We start from the raw sequence: 14189 nt of genomic DNA on the forward strand, positions 1-14189 counted from the left end.
CTTGTGCCTCTTTGTTATGGCAAAGATCTTTAGGAGTCTCAACTCCATTAAACCACCTTCGTACAAGGCGGTAGTTGCCAAGCAAAATGGTATGTTGATCCTTGAAGCATTTCTCTAATAATTCTCTCCCATAGAGCTTGTTTTGGTCTCTACTCACCAATCTAGGTGCTCAAAACACCTCATCATATATAGGTGTAGGACTAACACCTGCTAAGACTTGTTGGCCACCAAGAGCATGTGAAAAAGGAGGTTCCTTATCTTTAATCTTCCCATTGCCTGCATAACCATGTGACATAGAAAACAATTTGCATAACATGCATAAACCAATTACAAACACACTAGTATATCTTTATATATAAAAGATTATAACATTTAAGATCGTTAAAATGTGTGTACCTTCCTTTGAGGTTGGAGAACTTTGAATATCCTTTATGATTGTGCTCATGAGACCCAAGAAATTTTTATCTTCACACATAATTTTCTTTAGCGTTGCTTGCATGTCCACATTCGTAGTTGCCATCTCCAACCTACATAAATTCAACCCAAGGAGAACATATTACATGCAAGCACATCAATAGAAAACTATAAGGAATAAAATGACATAAGATAAAAAACACTCATTGTACATTGAAACATACCAATGATTCATAGAGTTGCTTAAGTTCCAAAAGTACCATTGATGAGAAGCTAAGCTACGATTGCCATATGATTGGAACTACCTTTGCTTCTCCCTCTATTATCATGCTCCTTGTTTTGATAACTTTCCATTTATCATTAATAGATACACATAACCACCAATCCTTCCAATCATTGTCCTCCATTTCTACCTTCCATCTCTTTTCTTGATTATGAATCATTTTTAACCATGCTACTTTCACTTGTTTTGTTGTGTAACTCAGTACTCTAATAATTGCATATTTTAGATCAGTTGAGGAGCATAATACATCAAAATTCGGCTTCAACTGAACAATATCATTCACCTCTAGCCAAGGTGGAATGCATCCAACACAGCCTGGCTGAATCAAGCGTGTTCTCATGCTTAGGTCTTTTATCTCATATGCGATGATTTTTTTGCCATGTTGAAAGGGAATAAACTTATGAAGTAAAGAACTAATAGGCCTTATGCAATCCCATGTGTATGGCAAATACACATTTTGTAACACATTCATGCCAGTGGTATAATCAACATCTAACCTTTCAAATCCTCCCTCAACCACAATACATTGCCTATAGTAGTTGGCTCCAAAAAGTAGCCTTAACTCACCATTACACTGAAATGAGAAAAGAGATGTTATGCATGCTTTCCAATATCCCACCATGGAATGTTACATCTTCATCACATTACACCACAACTTGATCCCCAATAATATAGACCTCTCCCTTAAATAGGACTTTCTTATATTCTGTTACTCTCTCAATCCCCCAGTTTAAATACTGCTCAGCATACCTTCTTTCTTCAACGGTTGCATCCCTGTATTTTAGCTTCTTCCCTACAATGACAATACCTTTTTCATGAATTGCTCTTTGGCATCCACTTCGTATGGCATTCATAATAGATAAGGTCCATAATTCTTTGGCCTTTACAATGGATGATACATGCATAATACCCAATGCATGCCACTCAAGACATTCATAATAGCCATCTTTATCTACTAAGTATCCATCTGGAGTAGAAAGAGCTTGATGAAACTCTCTGAACATTCTTCGGTGAGGCAAAAGTCTATCAACATCTTTTTGAATATACATAAACACCCATGTAAACAATCTTCTTCGGTGATAGTTTGCATAAGAGATTTCATTGTCCTTGTTGTTGGTTTTGATGTTTGCATCGATTGAGACCTTACGCTCATATATATAACACCAAAATCCATCATGGCTACCATGACGTAAAATATCATCCAACAATTCTCGAAACCTATATCCACACATCACAAAGTAAAGCATCATTACTATAGGTATGAATGTAAAAGGAATGTTAGTGAAAGAATAATAAGTGAAAGGATTATTCATCATACCTCTACAACATGCTCTAATGGGGCTGAATTTGGCCCGATGAGCTCCTCTGACCTTACTCCCCAAGAAGCGAGCATGACTCTTATAATGTCGATTTCTTCTTCTGACCATCCATTATCACGAGTGTAGTTATAAAATGCTTCGGCAATATCTATGAGCAAGAGACCCAAGTCATAGAATTTCTTAGGGATACCTTTGACTTCACACAATATATATGGCAAACACCATTGCACAAATTTTTGATTTTCTTCTGCCTTATAACTCTCAAAACACTTGCTAGGAAACCTCGGCCATCGACCATATTGAATCGAATAAGGTGTCACTTTTGTCATTTTGTGAGTTGCATCATCTATTTCTCTCCTCACTTTATTGTCCACTTCTCTCATTAGACAACCAATTTACTTTGAAAACAAGTTCAATGCTAATATGTGCATGCAATCATATACCAAATCAAGAGACACGTCAAAGCCATATAGATCATAAAGTCTCCACAAACTTGATCTACCTGAAAGACCTGCCTCTTTTAGTATCTCTTCACATTGAGCTTGGGTGCTTGCTCGCTCTGCAAGAATTCAATGTTTGGACATCTCTTTGGTAGATCTTTTCATTGGAGCATATTTGAATTGATACCTGTTTTGATCATACAAGAACCACCCCGAGCCTGCACTGTCCAAAGTGGCTATTGCTTTGTCTCTATGACAAAAAGCTTGACCACCTTCTTTACATGATCCAATCTTGCATTGAGCTGGATGGTCTCCAGTCACCATCATTAGCATAGCACGAGCTTGGAATCTTTGGTTATAAAAGTGGTCATCTGCAAAGATAGATGACACATGATAATTGAAGTGTAAGTCAATTCCATGTATGAAGAGACTTTCCAACTCATCCATCAGAGGTTTCATTAAAACATGGAAAAGTTTACTCGAGCTTCCAACAACTTTCTTGCAACTGAATGGAATAAATAACACAGGTATCACTCCAATCAAAGATTTCTTCCCACAATTGAGAACTTTGATCTCAACCACACCACAAATTTTTTGGGTCATCTTTGATGCTTGGAAGCCATCCCAATCTAATAATAAAGCAAAATTACGTGGATCTCCCTGTCCATTCAAAAGAAGACACATTAGGGTGTAGTAGTATATGTAACACAATAAGGTGGATCTCCCTGTCCATTCAAAAGAAGACAAATTAGGGTGTAGTAGTATATGTAACGCTAGAGAATATACATATAACAAAAGTCTTACCTTACAAAGTCTTTTGAGAATATACATATAACAAAAGTCTTACCTTACAAAGTCTTTTGAGACCTTGTATTGGAGCTCAACAACCCTTACAAATAAACTTGTACATTTCCATTTCAGATGGCAACAATAGATAATAGTCTACGGAGATGTAAATGAAATTACAAGTGCAGGCATTCACATCTTGGTTATGAAGATGTGAGCAGGACATATTATTCACATTGTCACCAAGACTTACGTGGAAATATACATCCATCGGTTGAAAATAATAGGTCGATGCATGGAGAGCCACCAACTCATCTATTGGACGAAGGAAAGTGTGGTGTAGATATAGAACATATTGCCATGGTGGAAGAATGGTTGCTCCATCAACTTATGCAAGGCATAAGCTAATTGATGAGCGATTTGAATCTATTGCAACAAATATTGGGTTGCAAACTTCAAGATTTGGCTCTTCAGAACTTAGAGAAGAAGACAATGGACCTTTGCATGGGATGATGCATGAAGATGATAATAATGTGTTTATTGATACACATGATGAACATTATCACCATGAGGAGGAGGAGGAGGAGAAGGAGGAGGACATGGTTGACATGGAGTTGTCTTTGGTTGATAAAATCATAATAATGTGTTTATTGATACACATGATGAACATTATCACCATGAGGAGGACATGGTTGACATGGAGTTGTCTTTGGTTGATAAAATAATACAGAGGGTGATTGAATTGTAAGCACTTTGGGATGAACATCAGGCTTTAGTGGAATTTCAAGATAGTATGCTTAGGATTCTATTTGGAGACATGGGTGGTTCTAGAAATAGAGCAGATAAAGATAAAATCAATACACCAAGCCTGAGTAAACTATTAGTGCAGTTGCCAGAAACATGGGATGGAGATCTAGATGGCATAAGTGTTCTCACATGTTGGGAGCAGTTAAATACCATGTTTTCGACACTTGGTATGGTTCATGCAAATCGATATAGAATATGCCAAGGATTAGACAATTCTATACATGATGCTGAGCTCTATCCACCAAGTAAAGAAGACAACTACATTGGCGACACTCTTGAATGTCAATGCAATAACAATGAAAGAGGTAAGAAAAAATTAAAGCGTGATTGCTTAACATGCAGTGAGAAGTGTTCAAAGTGTGCCAAGCTTAGAAAGGATATGTTATGTTTCGATTATGTTCCCATTGGTGAACAATTGAAGCTTCTTGCAAAAAGTAGATCTTTGTGCCATGACTTGTTGGAAATGTGGCAAAATAAATAGAGATGGTTGGTATCTAATAGCTCTGATGATTCGAAAAGAATTTATGATTTTTGGGATGGTACAAAGTGTAATAGTGTTAAAGAGTTTTGGGATTCACAATCATATTTTGAGTTGCCCTTGATATGTGATAATGTCCATTGTAAACAAGCTTATCGAGCATGGCCTTCTTTACTAAAATTAGAAGCACTTCTAGAGGGTTGGAATCAAAGTGAGCAAATGTACAAGTTTATTTGTAAGGGTTGTGGAGCTCCAATACAAGGTCTCAAAAGACTTTGTAAGGTAAGACTTTTGTTATATGTATATTCTCTAGCATTATATATATTAAAGTGTGTTACATACTACTACACCTTAATGTGTTACATATACTACTATACCCTAATGTGTCTTCTTTTGAATGGACACGGAGATCCACGTAATTTTGCTTTATTATTACATTGGGATGGCTTCCAAGCATCAAAGACGACCCAAAAAATTTGTGGTGTGGTTGAGATCAAAGTTCTCAATTGTGGGAAGAAATCTTTGATTGGAGTGATACCTGTGTTATTTATTCCATTCAGTTGCAAGAAAGTTGTTGGAAGCTCGAGTAAACTTTTCCATGTTTTTATGAAACCTCTGATGGATGAGTTGGAAAGTCTCATGGAATTGACTTACACTTCAATTATCATGTGTCATCTATCTTTGTAGATGACCACTTTTATAACCAAAGATTCCAAGCTCGTGCTATGCTAATGATGGTGACTGGAGACCATCCAGCTCAATGCAAGATTGGATCATGTAAAGAAGGTGGTCAAGCTTTTTGTCGTAGAGACAAAGCAATAGCCACTTTGGACAGTGCAGGCTCGGGGGCGGTACTTGTAAGATCAAAACAGGTATCGATATGCTCCAATGAAAAGATCTACCAAAGATATGTCCAAACATTTAATTCTTGCAGAGCGAGTAAGCACCCAAGCTCAATGTGAAGAAATCCTAAAAGAGGCAGGTCTTTCAGGTAGATAAAGTTTGTGGAGACTTTATGATCTATATGGCTTTGACGTGTCTCTTGATTTGGTATATGATTGCATGCACATATTAGCATTGAACTTGTTTTCAAAGTATATCGGTTGTCTAATGAGAGAAGTGGACAATAAAGTGAGGAGAGAAATAGATGATGCAACTCACAAAATGACAAAAGTGACACCTTATTCGATTCGATATGGTCAATGGCCGAGGTTTCCTAGCAAGTATTTTGAGAGTTATAAGGCAGAAGAAAATCAAAAATTTGTGCAATGGTGTTTGCCATATATATTGTGTGAAGTCAAAGGTATCCCTAAGAAATCCTATGACTTGGGTCTCTTGCTCTCATAGATATTGCCGAAGCATTTTATAACTACACTCGTGATAATGGATAGTCACAAGAAGAAATTGACATTATAAGAGTCATGCTCGCTTCTTGGAGAGTAAGGTTAGAGGAGCTCATCGGGCCAAATTCAGCCCAATTAGAGCATGTTGTAGGTATGATGAATAATCCTTCCACTTATTATTCTTTCACTAACATTCCTTTTACATTCATACCTATAGTAATGATTCTTTACTTTGTGATGTGTGGAGAGAATTGTTGGATGATATTTTACGTCATGGTAGCCATGATGGATTTTGGTGTTATATATATGAGCGTAAGGTCTCAATCTATGCAAACATCAAAACCAACAACAAGGACAATGAAATCTCTTATGCAAACTATCACCGAAGAAGATTGTTTACATGGGTATTTATGTATATTCAAAAAGATGTTGATAGACTTTTGCCTCACCAAAGAATGTTCAGAGAGTTTCATCAAGCTCTTTCTACTCCAGATGGATACTTAGTAGATAAAGATGGCTATTATGAATGTCCTGAGTGGCATGCATTGGTATTATGCATGTATCATCCATTGTAAAGGCCAAAGAATTATGGACCTTATCTGCTATGAATGCCATACCAAGTGGATGCCAAAGAGCAATTCATGAAAAAGGTATTGTCATTGCAGGGAAGAAGCTAAAATACAGGGATGCAACTGTTGAATAAAGAAGGTATGCTGAGCAGTATTTAAACTCGGGGATTGAGAGAGTAACAAAATATAAGAAAGTCCTATTTAAGGAAGACGTCTATAATATTGGGGATCAAGTTGTGGTGAAATGTGATGAAGATGTAACATTAGTCTCCATGGTGGGATATTGGAAAGCATGCATAACATCTCTTTTCTCATTTCAGTGTAATGGTGAGTTAAGGCTACTTTTTGGAGACAACTACTATTGTGGTTGAGGGAGGATTTGAAAGGTTAGATGTTGATTATACCACTGGCATGAGTGTGTTACAAAATGTGTATTTGCCATACACATGGGATTGCATAAGGCCTATTAGTTCTTTACTTCATAAGTTTCTTCCCTTTCAACATGGCAAAAAAATCATCGCATATGAGATAAAAGACCTAAGATTGAGAACACGCTTTATTCAGCCAAGCTGTGTTGGATGCATTCCACCTTGGCTAGAGGTGAATGATATTGTTCAGTTGAAGCCGAATTTTGATGTATTATGCTCCTCAACTGATCTAAAATATGCAGTTATTAGAGTAGTGAGTTACACAACAAAACAAGTGAAAGTAGCATGGTTAAAAATGATTCATAATCAAGAAAAGAGATGGAAGGTAGAAATGGAGGACAATGATTGGAAGGATTGGTGGTTATGTGTATCTACTGATGATAAATGGAAAGTTATCAAAACAAGGAGCATGATAATAGAGGGAGAAGCAAAGGTAGCTCCAATCATATGGCAATTGTAGCTCAGCTTCTCATCAATGGTACTTTTGGAACTTAAGCAACTCTATGAATCATTGGTATGTTTCAATGTACAATGAGTGTTTTTTATCTTATGTCATTTTATTCCTTATAGTTTTCTATTGATGTGCTTGCATGTAATATGTTCTCCTTGGGTTGAATTTATGTAGGTTCGAGATGGCAACTATGAATGTGGACGTGCAAGCAATGCTAAAGAAAATGATGTGTGAATATAAAAATTTCTTGGGTCTCATGAGCACAATCATCATAAAGGATATTCAAAGTTCTCCAACCTCAAAGGAAGGTACACACGTTTTAACGATCTTAAATGTTGTAATCTTTTATATATAAAGATATACTAGTGTGATTGTAATTGGTTTATGCATGTTATGCAAATTGTTTTCTATGTCACATGGTTATGCAGGCAATGGGGAGATTAAAGATAAGGAACCTCCTTTTTCACAAGCTCTTGGTCAACAAGTCTTAACAGGTGTTAGTCCTACACCTACATATGATAAGGTGTTTCGAGCACCTAGATTGGTGAGTAGAGACCAAAACAAGCTCTATGGGAAAGAATTATTAGAGAAATGCTTCAAGGATCAACATGCCATTTTTCTTGGTAACTACCGCCTTGTACGAAGGTGGTTTAATGGAGTTGAGACTCCTAAAGATCTTCGCCATAACAAAGATGCACAAGAAAAGATCAAGAGAATTATTTGTGAGCATCATCATGAGATTGCAACTCTAAAGTTCATTGGAGCTGAATATGTTTGGTTGGAGGAAGATATATATAGATGGTGGGTCTCAGGTAGACAAGCAAATAGATATTACAATAAGAAGAAGAGTATCAAGGACAATGTAAGTGTTAATGTTTATGCTTATGAATGTTCTTTTAGAAACTAATAATTGGATTGATAATTTTAAAACTAATCTAATGCATTTAACATTTTGTGTTTGATAGAAGGATACATTAAAAGCACAAGGGATGACTCAATCCATAGATGAAGCAAGTAATGACATGGATGCTAGCTCATCACTTCATGTAAGTATATTTTATAGTTTTTTTAACCATAAATTGTATGCTTCAACTCTGTGTGTGTGTGTGTGTGTGTGTGTGTGTTATATATATGATTTAAGAAGCTTAATACATAGTTCATCACTTTTTTTATTTGGTCTAAATTCATAGGTCTTGGAGCTTGCATTGACTTCTCAAGAAAATATTAATTCTAATGAAGAGGTAAAAGAACTAAACTTGATATTTTCTTTTCCTATGTAAGCAGCTTTTTTACATGGGTATGTTTATATTATATATTTATGTGGTTCTAATTTTAACTTTATGTTATTTTACATGTCATGGTCTTAAAGCCAACACTCAATCTTCAAGCATATAATCATTCTTATGAAGAGGTAAGAGCTAGAAAGATGTATCATAAGGAGAATGTATAATGGTTTTTTCTTTGAATCATGCATAGTAACTTATGCAATGTTACATGTTTTGAACGTTTTGTTTAAAAGATTTTGTTACTAATGTGAACTTTATAGACAAACTTTGAGATTCAAGCTAGCTCTCCTTACATTGATGCGATAAAAAATGATCAACCTATAGAGAATGTAAGTGTATTATATAATTGATTTTATTCTAAGTATGATTTCTTTTGGTTTTGTATTAAACGTATGCTCTTCTATATAGATGGATAACTTTATATTCGGAACAAAGAGATTTGAAGGGTTGCAAGATTATATATCCAATGAGGTGTATTCTCTTAGTCCACATAAAGATTTGATTTTAAGACTACTACTTTTTGAATTCTATGTGATTTTGATAACATCTTATAAACCAAGATTCTTATAATACAATAATGGAGGAGAATAATTATTCCTTTACTGAGCTACTACTTCATGACACATCAAAAAGAGTGAGAGCCATAAGAAATCAAGAAGCGAGAGTATATATGACAAGTGAAGACAAGGTTTGGTTGAGTTTTTCTTTGTATATGTGATAAGTTGTCAATATTTCTTCTAATATTTTGTTATACTTGTAGGATCCAATGTTGAATTTGGCTAAGTATACAAATGAGGTTTCAAGAAAAAGTCAAAGAAAGAGAAAGGTAATGCAAAACTTACAAAAGTTTTCTACTATCTCTTTGTACTCCTATTTTTTTTCTCTTTCACTTTTTACTTTTGTGATTATTAATGCTAGTTTTTGGCTTGTTCCAAAGATAAGTGAGAAAATGAAAACTCACTTGGAAGAAAGAAGTCACCAAAAGGGTGAAAATATTATACCAACAACCATTTTAAAGGTATTGTTAGATAGATGTATAATGTTATGATTCTCCTATTTTTAACGTAATGGATTTGATTTTTCTATTTTTAACATGATGGGTTTAATTTTGTTATTTCAAATAGAATTTAGAACACATTGGAAAATCAAATGTAGAGGCATCATGTGAACCTTTATAAGTAAGTGATATCATGTGAACCTTTACAAGTAAGTGATATTATATTAGAGAAATTTATCATTGATAAGTTTATTATTTTGAATCTTTTTATTTAGGTAAATTGAATATGCTTTAAAATTTTATATATTTTATTATCATGAATGTAGGTGAGCCACATTTCAAAGGAGGATATAGAGACAATCTTATTAAAGTACATGAGAGTGCATACAATCCAAGACATGTACTTTTCTCTCAAAAGTACATATGTCAATCTAAAGAAGGAGAATATTAGTTTCAAAAACTACTCAAAGGATACGAAAAGGCCTGGGAGTGACATTATGATTCGTGACATTATGCATTGGCTTATTGCCAATGCAATAAGAAAGTCAAATTCAATGCACAATCCACACCTATTAGTTTAGAAGATGTAAACATAATCCCATGACATTTAGATAATCTTGAAGTAATATTTATTTTGAACATGATGTACGTTGACTACTTTTGGCCCTCTTTTTAAATATGCAAGACTTTTTTGCTTAATCTTTAATAAATAAAGAGATTTTTATTTTATAATGCTTCATAAAACTACTTAATCTACTATGTTGTAAGTAGTATATTAACACGATTCATAGAACTATCTAGAGAATAAGCTACTAAGCATTCTCTATATAGAGATACAATGGATTCACTATATAATTTCCTAGATACAAATAAAGATATTTAGGAAACGTGCAAACTAGGAAAAATATAACATTTCCTAGATAGGCTACCTAGAAAATACAATGCATGGATTTCTCTACATAGATAAATTTACATATATAGGAAAATTTTTCCTATGTAAGCAAATTTTTCTATATAGAGAAAATCTTCCTACATAGGATATTTTTTTCCTTTGTAGGAAAATTTGTTATATAAAATTTTTTTACTGTATAGATAAATTTTTCTATATAGAAAAATCCATGCATTGTATTTCCTAGTTACCTATCTAGAAAAGTGTTTCATTTTCTCTAGTTTGCACTTTTCCTAGATATGCTCATTTATATCTAGGAAATTATATAGTGAATGGTTTTTTTTTACTATATAGAGAATGAACAAAAGTGCCTTGTGGATTGGTCCTCCTCCAACCTGATTAACTCGCAAGGCAGGCGGACAAAGAATCGTTCTGACGAGAAGAGAGTCTGTACTAGCGCTACCAGTCCGCAGGCCACGCCTAGTGCCGACAATCCAGCTGTTCCGCCATTCTACAGAGATCAAATCAAATTCAGGAAGGTTTTGGTGTAGGCAATTCTAGCTGCTGCTAACCAGAACAGACCCTTATTGCCATGATCAAATGCTTGCAAGCTGAGTTCAACATAAACACAACAGGGAAAGGGTACTTATTTACTCTTGGGTAAGAGCAAGCCTTGGCGAGTCTGGTGTATTAGGATAGAATTCACAATTGCTTCCTTCCTGGGCACAGCTGTTTCCAAATAACATCCAGAGATCATGAGTGCACCGAACAGTGCTGCGAACAGCCAAATGGGCGTGTGAACAGGGAAGGGGCATCCTGCAAGTCAAAGAGGGTGTTGCTAGCTAACCGTAGAATGTTTGTGGGAGGCATGGCCACCATCATGGCTGTGGGGCTCATAGTTTCGCGATCTGAAGCCAAGCTTTCTACATTGGAAAAGCGTGCGGATGCATCGCGGGCCGCCGGACAGTGTGCCGGCGTGCGCTGCAGCATGCGGGATCGGGGCGCCGGCATTGGCCGCTGACCCTGCAGAAAAAGGCACCACGGAAACAAAATCAACACACATCAGAATTCAGTAGCCCTCCTTGCAGCCACAGAACAACTTCCCTGCATACAGAGACAGACACCCACACAAGGGCTATGGGCGATGCAGGACTTATACATTCTTCACACCTGAGATGCCGGAGAGGCAAATTGGGAGCCGCTTCAGCTCGCCATGCTGCCGAAAAACCTCGGGCCAAGTCCAAGAGATGCAAGATCTGAGGCGGAGAGAAGCTACTTCTTCTCTGGTGTACAAAGAAGCGAAATAAAGGGCGCTAAAATAGACGGGGATTCTTGTTAAATTAGCGGGACATGGCAGCAAATGCTGCAAAACCGCCCAATCAAGGCAACGTGGGCTTGAATGAGGCGACGTGGGGACGGGAAGGGCGGAGTAGGACATAAATCTGAAAGAAGAAACCCCCCGGCTTTCTTCAGAATAGAAAACCTGCTAATTTGGCAAAGGGTGGGCGAAAATCCCGCTAAATTGGTATCATGGCCGTTGTTACCCACGTGCACTAGACAAACCTGACCGCTACGAATTTAGTGGTCAAAACCGTTGAACTGCCAAATTTGGGCCATTTGGCAGAAAGCAACCGCTAGCTAAAGCCAGTGGAGGTTCCGCCGAAATCGGAGGAGGCCACGCCAGGTTTGGCCCTCCAATGTTGGAGGCTTGGCCGCCCAAATGACTAGCCGCCGGCAGGAGATGGCAGCGGCTCTAAAGCTGTACCGTATGTTTTTCCCGCAGTAGCCCTTTTTAATGTCTCCGTTGCCCTCTTAAAGCGCCTGTCAATATGTGAATTTTGAAACCGCCGCTGGTCGCCCGGTAGCCGGCTTGACAGACGAGTGGCGGGCAAACTGTTTCCAAAAAAGACGACGAGCAGTGCCCTTGATTATTAACAAAATTTTGAATCAAAACGGTAGTATCAGAGATTCAAAGGCCAGCTGGAGACCTCTAAGGCATTCCTGAGCTGCATTTCTCTTCTCTCTATCTATTACATATGGAAAACAAGGGAACGTTTTGTATGCATCTTCACTCTTTTTTAGTGTTGCATTAAATAATGGCAGCTATTCGCTGGCATTAATTAGCACAACCTTACGCGATTAAGGTTGTATATTCTCGTTAACAGTGTTGTTCCCATGGTTGGAGGTGATTGAGAAGGGAGAGCTCGGCTGGCCACCTCCCTTCACCAGCCTCGTCCACCTTCCCCTCGACTGTTTGCCTGCTTGCCTCCAGTCGTGTTTGCCTGCTTGCCTCCAGTCGCATGTCCTTCGCTCGCAACGCATCATCATTTGAAGATAATAAATAGTGTTTTAACACTTTTCAACAACAATTTCAAATCACAAGTAAACTAGAACCGATTAAATTCAAAAAAAAGAATGTAAGGCTAAAAAGATTACTAAAAACCATATTAAGTAAAGTCTAATTGACATATAAAGTGTCTAGTTCACTAAGGCGAAACCTAGCACGACTAAAATCCATCAAAATCATAATATAATATCCTATTATTGGTACATATGCACCTTGTTCACTTACAAAGTATCAATTCTCAAAACCGATTTTACTAACTGTGTAGAAGCACTTTATTTTAGTACACTAGGGATCAAGTATTTGTTCTGGGGTTATGGATCTTTCTCATCTATCATTATTATTTTGATCTCCCTCCACTAATGCTTCTTCTTTGTTCAAAAACATTAAGACATCACCTTCGCCCTCCATCTCAACTAAGGAAAGAGGATGCATGACATCACCTTACGCAGATGTCAGATGGATTTTTGACATGATATTGGAGCGGGATGTAGCAGCTCCCAGCTTGGTGTAGGCGGCGTAGCTCTCAACTTGGCGTAGGTGGCGTAGGTAACAGAGCGGCTCTGCTTGGTGTAGGCGGCGTAGGCACAGTGTAGGTGGGATATAGCAGCAGATGACGGTGTAGGCAATGAAGCAGACGGTGTAAACCCAAGCAGATGGCAATTCATGGCAACTACGATGGTGTAGTTACCGTCAGCATGGGCAGCAACCACAATGGAGGAGGCATAGACCCGAGCATCAACAACAACAACTATGATGCTATAGGCATAGACTTGAGTGTCGGTACCGGCAATAAAAGGAAACGGTAGCGTGACGATGAAGCCAAGGCACAAGACGGTGACGACCTTTATTTTTAGAAAAAGCACATGGTATTTTTGGAAGATGGGAAGATGTGTTTGTCTTTTTTGGAGAGAGGTGAACTTTTATAGCAATTTGGATGTTGAACATCCAAATTAACACAAAACTTGTGAACTTTTGTAGCAATTTGGATGTTCAACATCCTAATTGCCACAAAAACTCAACCTAGAGTGAGACAATTGTCTTATCTTTTTTCTCTCTCTCACTTTCGTGAATGTGCGACACACATACAGTCTCTACTCTCCACTCACACACATGCTTATGTTATGCACCTTCCAATTTCTTTCTTGGTATCAAGGGCCCATAGGTGTTCCTTAAGCTCATAGCCTCTTCAAGATCCTACAACAATCAAGCTCTTGTAGCAATCCAGAAGAGGATATGATTCCAAGTGTGGAGCCGATTTCAAGTGTGATTGAAGTCACTGCAATCAAGCACTACCTTCAGTGGGAGAAGAGGAAGCTGGTGTAGAGAAAGCAAAGAGTGAAGTAAGAAAGGGT

General features: G+C 37.3%; 1 long non-coding RNA gene across 2 annotated transcripts; it reads right to left on the reverse strand.

Annotated features, from left to right (window-relative positions):
• Positions 1 to 395: 395 nt before the first annotated feature.
• Positions 396 to 11802, reverse strand: LOC147636360 (uncharacterized). Of its 2 annotated transcripts, XR_015266398.1 has the most exons (5): positions 11661 to 11802; positions 11338 to 11513; positions 11145 to 11219; positions 10886 to 11001; positions 396 to 527 (listed from the first exon to the last, which is right to left on the reverse strand). It is a non-coding gene; the product is annotated as an uncharacterized LOC147636360 (long non-coding RNA). The 2 variants fall into 2 exon arrangements; XR_015266397.1 differs by lacking the exon at positions 396 to 527 and having other exon boundaries at positions 10800 to 11001.
• Positions 11803 to 14189: the final 2387 nt, after the last annotated feature.

The sequence above is a fragment of the Cibotium barometz genome, chromosome 8, assembly GCF_041138505.1.
Source record: "Cibotium barometz isolate CiBa-2024 chromosome 8, ASM4113850v1, whole genome shotgun sequence".
In the NCBI taxonomy this organism is placed as follows: Eukaryota; Viridiplantae; Streptophyta; class Polypodiopsida; order Cyatheales; family Cibotiaceae; genus Cibotium; species Cibotium barometz.